The sequence below is a fragment of the Myotis daubentonii genome, chromosome 17, assembly GCF_963259705.1.
Source record: "Myotis daubentonii chromosome 17, mMyoDau2.1, whole genome shotgun sequence".
In the NCBI taxonomy this organism is placed as follows: domain Eukaryota; kingdom Metazoa; phylum Chordata; class Mammalia; order Chiroptera; family Vespertilionidae; genus Myotis; species Myotis daubentonii.
This window is the reverse complement of record NC_081856.1, coordinates 9,055,439-9,066,645: the sequence shown is the minus strand read 5'-3', so window position 1 is coordinate 9,066,645 and position 11,207 is coordinate 9,055,439. Positions and strand designations below refer to the sequence as shown.

Here is an 11,207-nt window from a genome sequence, read left to right as displayed (position 1 = left end):
TGCACTGAGAAATGGTGTTCCCTCTTGGCAGACAGGGACCGGACTTAAGGACTAGAGGGAGATTTGCCCAGATCGAAGGGGAGTTGTGCCTGCGGCTTTGGAGGACAATGCCAAGGGCCTTCTCTTAGAAGGAATTGAAGAGCTGCCCCAATCTGCTAAGAAGTTTGACTGCACAGTGCATCCTAACAGGCTGGATTCTAGCTCAGCAAAAAGTAAATGGCGCCTACCAAACAGAGCACACACACACACACACACACACCCCTGCCATCACCCATCCAAGAAATGGCAAAGCCTCCACGCTGTTTTGAAGCTTTCTCCTTGAAAGCTGATTGACAGACACCGGCTCGAGGAGAGGCAGCCTCCTATCAAAGACGACAGCTGGCAGTGTAGCAGGGAAACACAACCCACCTCGCCGGGGATAAATCGATGTTCTGCTCGGGGCCATTACTGCATTAGCGGCTGGTTATTATTTAAGAATAAAAACCTGCAAATGGGTTGGTTACACCTTCATCAGACTGTCTCTCGGGGGGATTCTTTTACGATTCTTCGGTTTTCTGAGTTGCACAGAACAATTTCCCATTAACCATACCCTTGCATTTTCTGCTTACTAAACCAAAGCCATTTACATAATGGGCAATTTAAGACACACACACACACACACACACACACACACACACACACACAGAGACACGCACACACACATTAGGTAAATATATGTGTAAACAAATACCTTGCTAAAGGTTAGACACACTTAAAATGCAAAACACCTCGACTGTGGTGGAAGTAGAAGAGGGGAGCAAGGTGCTTATGTGTTGCAAGGCAAACAGCAAAGTATATTCATATCATCCAATATTTATAATAGCACTTGCTACCCTGTTCTAAGCACTGTATTTCTATTAACTCACTGAATGCTACGGAAACTCTGTGGGGTACTGCTATTTTCACCTCCCACTTAGGGACAGAGTTAGGATGCAGAGAGGGCGAACAGCAGAGCTGGGCAGTGGACTTCAGAAGCTTTAATGATTAGACCTGCTGTTCTCGGATCCTCAGTGGAGGGCCTTCCAAACTCCATAGCGGTTCACTATCCCAGGACCAGGCAATGCCTCCTGCGAGGTGGTGACTCCAGGCACCTTGCTCCATTTTTTCTTTCTTTTTGTAAAAAAATTAAATATTTTGCCGAACTGGTTTGGCTCAGTGGATAGAGCGTCGGCCTGCGGACTGAAGGGTCCCAGGTTCAATTCCCGTCAAGGGCATGTACCTCGGTTGCGGGCACATCCCCAGCAGAGGGCGTGCAGGAGGCAGCTGATGGATCTCTCATCAATGTTTCTAACTCTCTATCCCTCTCCCTTCTTCTCTGTAAAAAATCAATAAAATATATATTTTAAAAAAATGAAATATTTTTAAAATTTTTTTCAATTACAGTTTACATTCAATATTGTTTTGCACTAGAGGCCCGATGCACGAAATTCATGCAAGGGGCTCGGCCCTCGCAGCCACAGCAGCTGCCTCGGCCCTTCCATCCCCAGCTTTGGAAGGAAGGTCGTTTGGCTGTCCAGTCTAATTAGCATATTACACTTTTATTATTATAGATTAATTTCAGGCGTACAGCATAGTGGTTAGACAATCATACACGTTACAAAGTGTTCTCACCAATATTTCCAGTACCCACCTATTACAATATTACTGACTATATTCCTTAGGCTGTACTTTACATCCTGTGACTATTTGCAATTATCAATTTGTACTTCTGAATTCCTTCACCTCTTTGATCATTGCTCCGTTTTTCTAAGCCTCAGTTTTCACATCTGTGAAATGGGGATAAGAATAGAGCCAAGCTCCTAAGGATAATTACAATGAGGATTCTTCATGTCTTCATTCAAATGATAGTCATTGAGCACCTACTATGTGCCAGGCACCATCCGGAACAGTAAACAGAAGAGACAAGAAGCGTACTTTCTAGAGCAACGAAATGACAGTAAACAAAGCATGGGCCCTAGCTGGTTTGGCTCAGTGGGTAGAGCATCTGCATACAGACTGAAAGGTCCTGGGTTTGATTCCTGTCAAGGGCACATGCCCGAGTTGCGGGCTCGATCTCCAGTAGAGGGTGTACAGGAGGCAGCCGATCAATGATTCTCTCTCATCATTGATGTTTCTATCTCTCTCTCCTATCTCTTCCTCTCTGAAATCAACAAAAATATATAAAAAAATTTAAAAATAAAGAAAGTGTGGAAAGACAATAAACAAAAATGTAGCAAAGTGATCCAGATTCTTCAGCCACCAAAGCAGTGAAGGGTGGACTCTTCTCGGGGCTGATCAGGTACAAGCCTAAGCCTTGGGGTGTAATGTCACTGGGCCAGTTGGACCCATCACAGCGATAATGCTCTCATGTGCATACCCATTTGCTCAACAGAGACTTGGCAAAGTCACGTTTTGGCCTCAGGATACAAAGCTTAGTGAGTAATGAAGTCTGTGTTTTAATGGGGTCTGTCTGCAGGATTCCAAAGTCAATGGTCCTTCTAATGTCAGTGCTCAGTGCTTGGTTCTTTCAAGCTGCCTGCACCTGAGGAATTCTCTTTTCGTTAGGTTTTACCCTGTGGTTGGAGTTACCACAATCAGTCAATGAAAAGTTGCCAGACACAGCAGCTTCACTTTCAGTTGCCAACTGCATGAAAGGCTCTATCCCAAGAGAGCTTCTCATTCTGAGAGCTGGTCAAGGTCATCCACAGAAATGGAGACTAAGATGAATCATATCACCCTAGCCAGTTTGGCCCAGTGGATAGAGCATCGGCCTGCAGACCAAAGGATCCCGAGTTCTATTCCTCTATTCCGCCAGGGCCGGGGCAACCAATTGTTTTTCTCACATCAGTTTTTCTCTCTGTCTTTTCCTCTCTCTCCTACTCTCCCTAAAAATCAATGAAAAAATATCCTTGGGTGAGGATTAACAAGCAAACAAACAAACAAACGAAAAGAGGTGCCATTCAGGAGAGAGGGGCTGATGTCATTTTTTAGCGAGATGCCAGTTTGTGACATCAGAATCCAGGCTGTCCTGCTTAATACCCGGGTGATCTTAGACAAGATACGCAAACTCTTTATTCTTGATTCTTCATCTGCAAGGCAGGAGTAGTAACACCTGTTTCACAGAGTGGTTAAATGTGTTCTGACATCTCCACCTGACTGTTTGAATGACATCTCAAATTAAACATATATAAGCACATCCAAATTAAACACAATAATACTAATTTTCATCCCCAAGCGACTCCTACCCAAGCTTTCTCCATTTCAGTAAATGGCAATTACATTCTTTTTTTTTAAAATATATTTTATTGATTTTTTACAGAGAGAAAGGGAGAGAGATAGAGAGTTAGAAACATTGATGAGAGAGAAACATCGATCAGCTGCCTCCTGCACATCCCTACTGGGGATGTGCCCGCAGCCCAGGTACATGCCCTTGACCGGAATCGAACCTGGGACCTTTCAGTCCGCAAGCCGACGCTCTATCCACTGAGCCAAACCGGTTTCGGCCGGCAATTACATTCTTTAAGGGGCTCAGTCCAAAAACAAGCAAACAAAAAAGTAAACTTCCTTAATTCTTCCCTCCACACCCCAAATGCATTCACAAAATCTGTCACCTCAACCTTGGAAAATAGGTCTAGAATCCAAAAACTTTTAACTGCTGGAACCCTGTTTAAGTCACTCCAACTTCTCACTGGATTGTTGCCATGACTACTTAATGATCTCCTTGTTTCCATCCTTGGCCCTCAGTGGTCAATTCTCAGTGCCCTGGCCAGCAGGATCTTTTCAAAACATAAATTGGCTCATGACACTCTTGCTCAAAACCTGCAATGACTGCCATCTCACTCAGAATAAACTCTAGCCCCCCTCCCCCATCCCTCTGACCTGGTGTCCCCTCCCACCCTACACTCTCTGCAGGTCACAATGATCTCTTCCCTGTTCATTGAAAAAGCCCTGCATGCTCTTGCCTTGGGCCCTTCCTCTTGCTGTTCCCTTTGCCTGGAAGTAACTCTTCCCCAACTGTATCTCAGGTATCCACATACTAGTTCCCTCACCTCTGTCAAGACTTTCTTCCAATATTACCTCTTAGGTAAGGCCTTCCCTAAACACCCCATTTAAAATTCCAATCTCAACCTTTCAAACTACCACACACACACACACACACACACACACACACACACACACACACACACCGGGTTAGTCAACCTGAGCACTATTGACATTTTGGGCAAAATGATTCTTCGTTGTGGGGCTGTCCTGTCCATTGTAGGATGTTTATTAGTGTCTCTGGTCTCTGCCCACCAGAAGCCAACAACACCTCCCCGGTTAAAACAAGCAGAATATCTCCAGCTATTGCCAAATGTCCCCTGGGAGGCAAAATCTCCCCCAGTAGAGTCTCACCGATTTAAAACAATGCCAAATGCAACACAAATGATGTTCAGAAAGCATTTTTGAAAGAATAAATGGATGTTAAATGAGATAATGTCTTAAGCACAAAGGACAGTGTTTGACACATGGTAAATAAATACTCAGGTAATGCTAATAATGATGAATGTGCTGTTTTTATTGTTGTTGCTGTGTTGTTGTCTACGTTTAGAATAAACCATGGAGACATGAAAACTATTAGGTGGAGCCATAGGATTTGACATAGATTTCATTTTTTCAAATATATTTGAATTATTTTAAAAACTGCAGTAAAAAAAAACCTCACACTTAGAAGTGTTAATGAATTGGATACCACCAACTCGTTAACTGGTTTTTGTGCAGACCTCAGAATACATCGTCTTCTGCCATCTCTGTGCATACATTTTAACTTCTTATAAATGTGTCACTGATTTTGAAGGCTGTAGTTTGGCACTGGTGTTTATTTTTATTCCTGTCTGTTCCTGTCGGCTCATGTAAAACTGTTCAAGCAAGGAATCTATGGTAGAGTTGTATTAAACATACATTGATTTAATCTGCCCAAATGCAACAATACAAGCTTGGCCAAAAAAAATAAAGAGAGAAAGCATAAAATTCACTCAACATGGGCCCCTTAATGCAAGCCAATTGCTTTATCTGGTGCTCACCCAAAGCAACAGCAATCTGTTCCACCCTGGAGGAGCAACTGGCAGTATTAGACTTAGTGGGAAGATGAAACACTACATGTAAAACTATATGCCATATTGTATTTCTTTCTTTATTTTTTTAAAAATATATCTTTATTGATCTCAGAGAGAGGAAGGGAGAGGGATAGGGAGATAGAAACATCAATGACAGAATCATTGATCAGCTGCCTCCTGCATACCGCCTACTGGGAATGTGTGCCCTGACCAGGAATCGAACGGTGATCTCCTGGTTCATGGGTTGACGCTCAATCACTGAGCCACACCAGCCAGACATGTTGTATAGGAGATTTGGTATCTTTTTCATGGGCAATTTTGACCATGTTTGTTTATAGTTCTTTCTTATCTACAGTCTCAAAATCTAAAAAGTCTTGGTAAACACAGCAATGTGGAGGAACTCTCTTGGCAGCAAAGTCAATGATATTATTTATGGTCATTGTCTTCCCATTGTGTTTGATTATCAGATGCTGCCAGACACCCCAGAAGGTCTTAACCAAGGGAGAACATACATAGTTTATTCCCCTTATAAAATAGGAAAATTCTGAGTTTCAAAGGACATCTGACCCCACAGTTGCAGAATAGGGTTTGCAGATAGTAACTGGTTTTCAGATCACTTACTGCTTTTGCCCTGATGCCCAAGTAAGACGTTACCGACTGAAATAGCAACACCACTGTTACGCATCCCACTCAATAAATGCTCCCTGCCTATAGCCCTCCTGTCAAAACAGTAACTGTGACTGAGAAGCATATGAAGCTTAGGTGGATTTTGTGCTTAATATAAGTTTGGAGTACTTATTGTCTCACTTTTATAGTCATAGTATCATATTAGAATACTTGTGATATAATTCACCAACAACAAAGCCTTATCAATAAAATTGATAACCCTCTAACCAACTGACCAAATAAAAAAGAGAGAAGAGCCCTAGCTGGTTTTGCTCAGTGGATAGAGCATCAGCCTGCAGATTGAAGGGTCCTGAGTTGGATTTGGTCAAGGGCACATTCCTTGTTTTCAGGCTCAATCCCTGGCCCTGGTCAGGGTGCATGCAGGAGGCAACCAATCAATGTGTCTCTCTTACATTAATGTTTCTCTCTCCGTGTCTCTCCCACTCTCTTCTACTCTCTCTAAAAATCAATAGGAAAAATATTCTCAGGGGAGGATTAATGAGAGAGAGAGAGAGAGAGAGAGAGAGAGAGAGAGAGGAGAAGGAGGAAGAGGAGGAAGAGGAGAAGGAGGAAGAGGAGGAGGAAGAGGAGGAGGAAGAGGAGGAGGAAGAGGAGGAGGAGGAGGAGGAGGAGGAGAAAGAGAAGAAGAAGAAAAAGAAGAAGAAGACATAAATGACCAATAGCAGAAATGAATGAGGGAACATCATCACAGCTCCAACAGATATGAAAAAGGATGGCAAGGGAATATTTTCAACAACTTTATGGCAATAAATTTGATGACAAATTCCTTAAAAGATAGAAACTACCAAAGATTACTAAAGAAGAATTAGATAACTCAAATAGTGTTCTAGCTGTTCTAAGTTACATCCTTACCAATTGGTCTAGATAATTTCACTTTTGAATTCTACTAAATGTTTTTAAAGATACAAAGGGATAGTAGATCTGGGGCCATGGGGTAGTAGAGAGAAATAATCTCAATTGTGGTATGAGTTACAGAATGTATACAGTTTTCAAAATTCTTCAAGCTACATCTGAAAAAGGTGAATTTTACTGTATGTATATTATACCTCAATAAACCTGAATAAGAAAAAAATGTAAAAGGGGTAACTACTAGTATTTGGGTGCCAATAATCCAGGCAGAGTCTGAAATAGCAAAAACCAGCATAGAGAGTGCTCCGAAGACATTTCTCAGGAAAGCAAGTGTAGACAGAATGGTGGGTATCATACCAGTTTGGGTGGAGGACTTACCCACAAGCACAAGCTCCACTTGAAGCCACCACAAGGTCCTGCCTTCAGCTCTACACCTCACAGGCTCTGTAAGAACACAAAACCAGTCTGACCTCTGGGGGATTTCTCTCAGATGGTGAAATATTTTTCTTCTTCCTCCAAGGTTCCTGGGAGAAAGTGCATATAAATGTGCGAGCAGGGTTCCCGCAGAATGAACAGAGGGCCCAGATGTTGCCAAACAAGCCCTTTCCCCAGGGAAATAACCTGCTATTCCCAAATGTGAAAGAGGCTTCTTGAGTTTAACAACAGACACATGAAAAAGGGACTGAAATCTATATCTTGGCTGAAAGAAAAGACATACACAAACCTAAAGAATTCTGTTTGTCTCCCTTTCAGTCCCAGGTCCCAAGATTTTATTAAAGATTGAAAGTGTCACTTCTACATCCAATTCCCATCGTTTCTGTTTTATTTTGCTCCACGTTGTGACTGGTATGGGCTGAATTGTGTCCCCATCCCCCAACCTAACCCCTAGAGCAGTGATGGCGAGCCTTTTGAGCTCGGCATGTCAGCATTTTGAAAAACCCTAACTTAACTCTGGTGCCGTGTCACATATAGAAATTTTTTGATATTTGCAACCATAGTAAAACAAAGACTTATATTTTTGATATTTATTTTATATATTTAAATGCCATTTAACAAAGAAAAATCAACCAAAAAAATGAGTTCTCATGTCACCTCTGACACGCGTGTCATAGGTTCGCCATCACTGCCCTAGTACCTTAGAATGTAACTATATTTGGAGATAGGGTCTTTAAAGAGATAATTAAGGCTAAATAAGGTCACTAGCATGGGCCTTAATTCCATTTGGCTGGTATCCTTATAAGGAGATTAGAACACAGAGAGAGGAGGCTATGTGAAGACAGAGAGAAAATGGCCATCTGCAAGCCAGGGAAAAAAGGCATTCAGAACAGCACTAATAACAACAACCCTGCACATACCTTGACCTAGGTCTAGAATTATGGGAAAATAAATTTTTGTTGTTTAAGCCACTCCCTGGTTCATTGTGTCAGCCCTGAGAGATTCAATAGTGACTTTCTCTGTCCTGTACGCATATCAAATGCAGTTAAAACCCTGGATTAGGAAGCTGTGATCTCTACCCTGCTGGACCAACGCCAGGGCCTTCATAGAAAAGGCAAGAAACTACAAATGAGCTGGTCCCACATGGAGCCAGATGTAACTCAACCGAGCTGGATGCTTATTTCACAATTGCTAACATGCAGTTGCAGTGTGAGCCCTTTCTGTGTGACATCCTGATGGCATTGCGCCTTCCTGGTGCCCATATTTGAAAATGAACTAAACAGGCATTTGGTTTGTTATATATTTTCACCTGAACAAATTTTATTCCTGGATCCAGTTCATCCTTTTCCTTGTTTATTGCTAATTCAGATGTGACAGTGAGCTATGCTGGGTGACAGTAATTTTGTATCCCCCCCCAAAAAAAAAAATCACAACAATAATGTAAGAGTCCCCCCAAAAAAGAGTAAGAAGAGGATGAGTGAGGATATCTATTTTTAGCTGACACAGACTGAGCGTGTACTCTGGGCCAGCCATTGAGAGTACAAAGAGACAGGCGAAATGCCTCTTGGTCAAGGCAAACATGGCCTTGGAGCTCATATCTTCTCTGAAATGTCTACACATCTTAGTGGTTCACAACAAGGATTTTAAAACCAGAATGGCCTGTATTTGAATTCTGGCTTCATCACTAATTGCTTTATTTGTTTGTCAAGTTTTTCATCTCTCTGGGGCCTCAGTTTCCTCATCTGTAAGATGGTAGTTGTATTATTGCTAGAAGACATTTATTAATTGTCCTCATTCGTGCTCAATAGAAACCATTAGCATTTGCATAAGAATTTGGGACATTGCAATGCACTTTTAGATATGTTATTGTTTTTCTCACTCAAGTGCCTCTGTGAATCAAGGAAAGGTATTGCTATACTTGTCATATTTGTAAGAAAACTGAGTCTAGCCTGGCTGGTGTAGCTCAGTGGTTGAGCATCAAACCATGAACCAGGAGATCACGGTTCAATTCCTGGTCAGGGCATATACCAGGGTTGTGGGCTGGATCCCCAGTAGGGGGTGGGCAGGAGGCAGCTGATCAATGATTCTCTCATCATAGATGTTTCTTTCTCTCTCTCCCTCTTCCTTCCTATCTCTGAAATCAGTGTGTGTGTGTGTGTGTGTGTGTGTGTGTGTGTGTGTGTGTGTAGCTGAGTCTAAAGAGAGGAGATGGCTTGCCCATGGCCACACAGGGAGGCAATTTTAGACTCAGTTTCAGGTCTTGGAACTCATAATGGTCTGCTCTTTTCCATTTACACACTGCCTTCTCCTTCATTAAAAGTGATGCGAAGGCCTTTGGTTGCTTTAGGCAATGATTTATTTCAAAAGCTGTTTTCCTTCCTGAAAGTTAAAATCAACAACCTATAAACCAAGCAGACTCCAACTACACCAGACAAATACTACTCTACTAAATGCCTGTTACTAGAATGACCAGTAGCAACAATGATGATCTTCACAAGAAATTCATGCACCTCCCTTGGGGCTTCCTGCCTGGAATCAGGTCATTTTAAGAAGTCATTTCATATCACTGTGCATTGAAAGGCAACTGCGATTGGTGTGCGCAGAGCACACTACCCGAAGGCAGCCCACTCCCTGAGCTTTGGCTGCTGAAGGCAAGGGCCATTAACTGGCCTTCCAGTTCTGCATCACAGAATTCTACCAGGGTGACCCCGAGTGAGCCCAGGGTCAAAGGCCATTGCCGGGGGTGTGCTCTCTGAAGCAGATATCTCTGGGCCTGGGCCTTGGATTGTAAATCAGTATTGCTTACTTAGACTTTCTTGAATGCAATGCTCAGTAAAAAAAAAAAAAAAAAAAAAAAAAAAAAAAGGCAGACACCCCCACCCCCAGAGCTGCCCGTGACCAGCCATGGTGAACCCCATCGTGTTCTTCAACATCGATGGCAAGCCCTTGGGCCATGTCTCCTTCGAGTTGTTTGCAAAGTTCCAAAGACAGCAGAAACCTTCTGTGCTCTGAACACTGGGGAGAAAGGATTTGGTTATAAGGGATCCTGCTGTCACAGAATTATGCCGGGATTTATGGACCAGGATGGTGACTTCCCGCGCCATAATGGGCACAGGCGGCAAGTCCATCTAAGGGGAGAAAATTGAGGATGAGAACTTCATCCTGAAACATACAGGTCCTGGCATCTTGTCCATGGCAAATGCTGGACCGAACACAAATGGTTCCCAGTTTTTCCTCTGCGCTGCCAAGCCTGAGTGGGTGGGTGGCAAGCATGTGGTCTTCGCCAGAGGACAGAAGGCCTGGATATTGTGGCAGCCATGGAGCGCTTTGGGTCCAGGAATGGCAAGGCCAGCAAGAAGATCACCATTGCTGACTGTGGGAAACTCTAAGAAATTCGATTTGTGTTTTTATCTTAACCACCAGACCATTCCTTCTGTAGCTCAGGAGAGCACCTCTTCACCCCAATTTGCTTGGAATGTTCTATCATCTTTGTGCTCTTGCCACAGTTCATTGCGTCCCATAATTTCCTTACCCCTTCCCAGTCTAGCTGGATTGCCGAGTTAAGTTTATGATTATGAAATAAAAACTAAACAGTTGTCTGTCAAAAAAAAAGATATTTACATCATGATCCAGTTAGAGGAATATTTGAAAACAATGGGTAGAGAAATCAGTTTAGCAGTTTAGTGAGAAGACACAGTTTTAATAATTAATTGGAATGGAATGGAATGGAATGGAACTGAATGGAACAGAATGAAATTAATCAGAACAGAATGGGACGGAACAAAACGGAATAGAATAGAATAGAATAGAATAGAATAGAATAGAATAGAATAGAATAGAATAGAATAGAATAGAATAGAGATTGCATATAGTAATGATTACGTGTCTATCTATCAATCTATCTATGAACTGGGACATCATGTTTAATTTATTTCCTCTTGTGGGTCATAGGCAAGAATGTCTGAAAGACCCATGTCTAAAGGACTGCCAACTAAGGGGGTTGAAGTTGAGGGTTTGAATGAAAATCCACAATAAGATTTGAGAACATGAGTAAATTTTACTTCTCTGACTGGGTTCTTTCGATAGCTCTTCACCCTCACTCGCTAGCCACCCCCTTTCTTG

General features: G+C 42.5%; 1 pseudogene; it reads left to right on the top strand.

Moving 5' to 3' along the window:
- Positions 1–9,989: 9,989 nt before the first annotated feature.
- LOC132220103 (peptidyl-prolyl cis-trans isomerase A-like) lies at positions 9,990–10,670 on the top strand (annotated as a pseudogene).
- Positions 10,671–11,207: the final 537 nt, after the last annotated feature.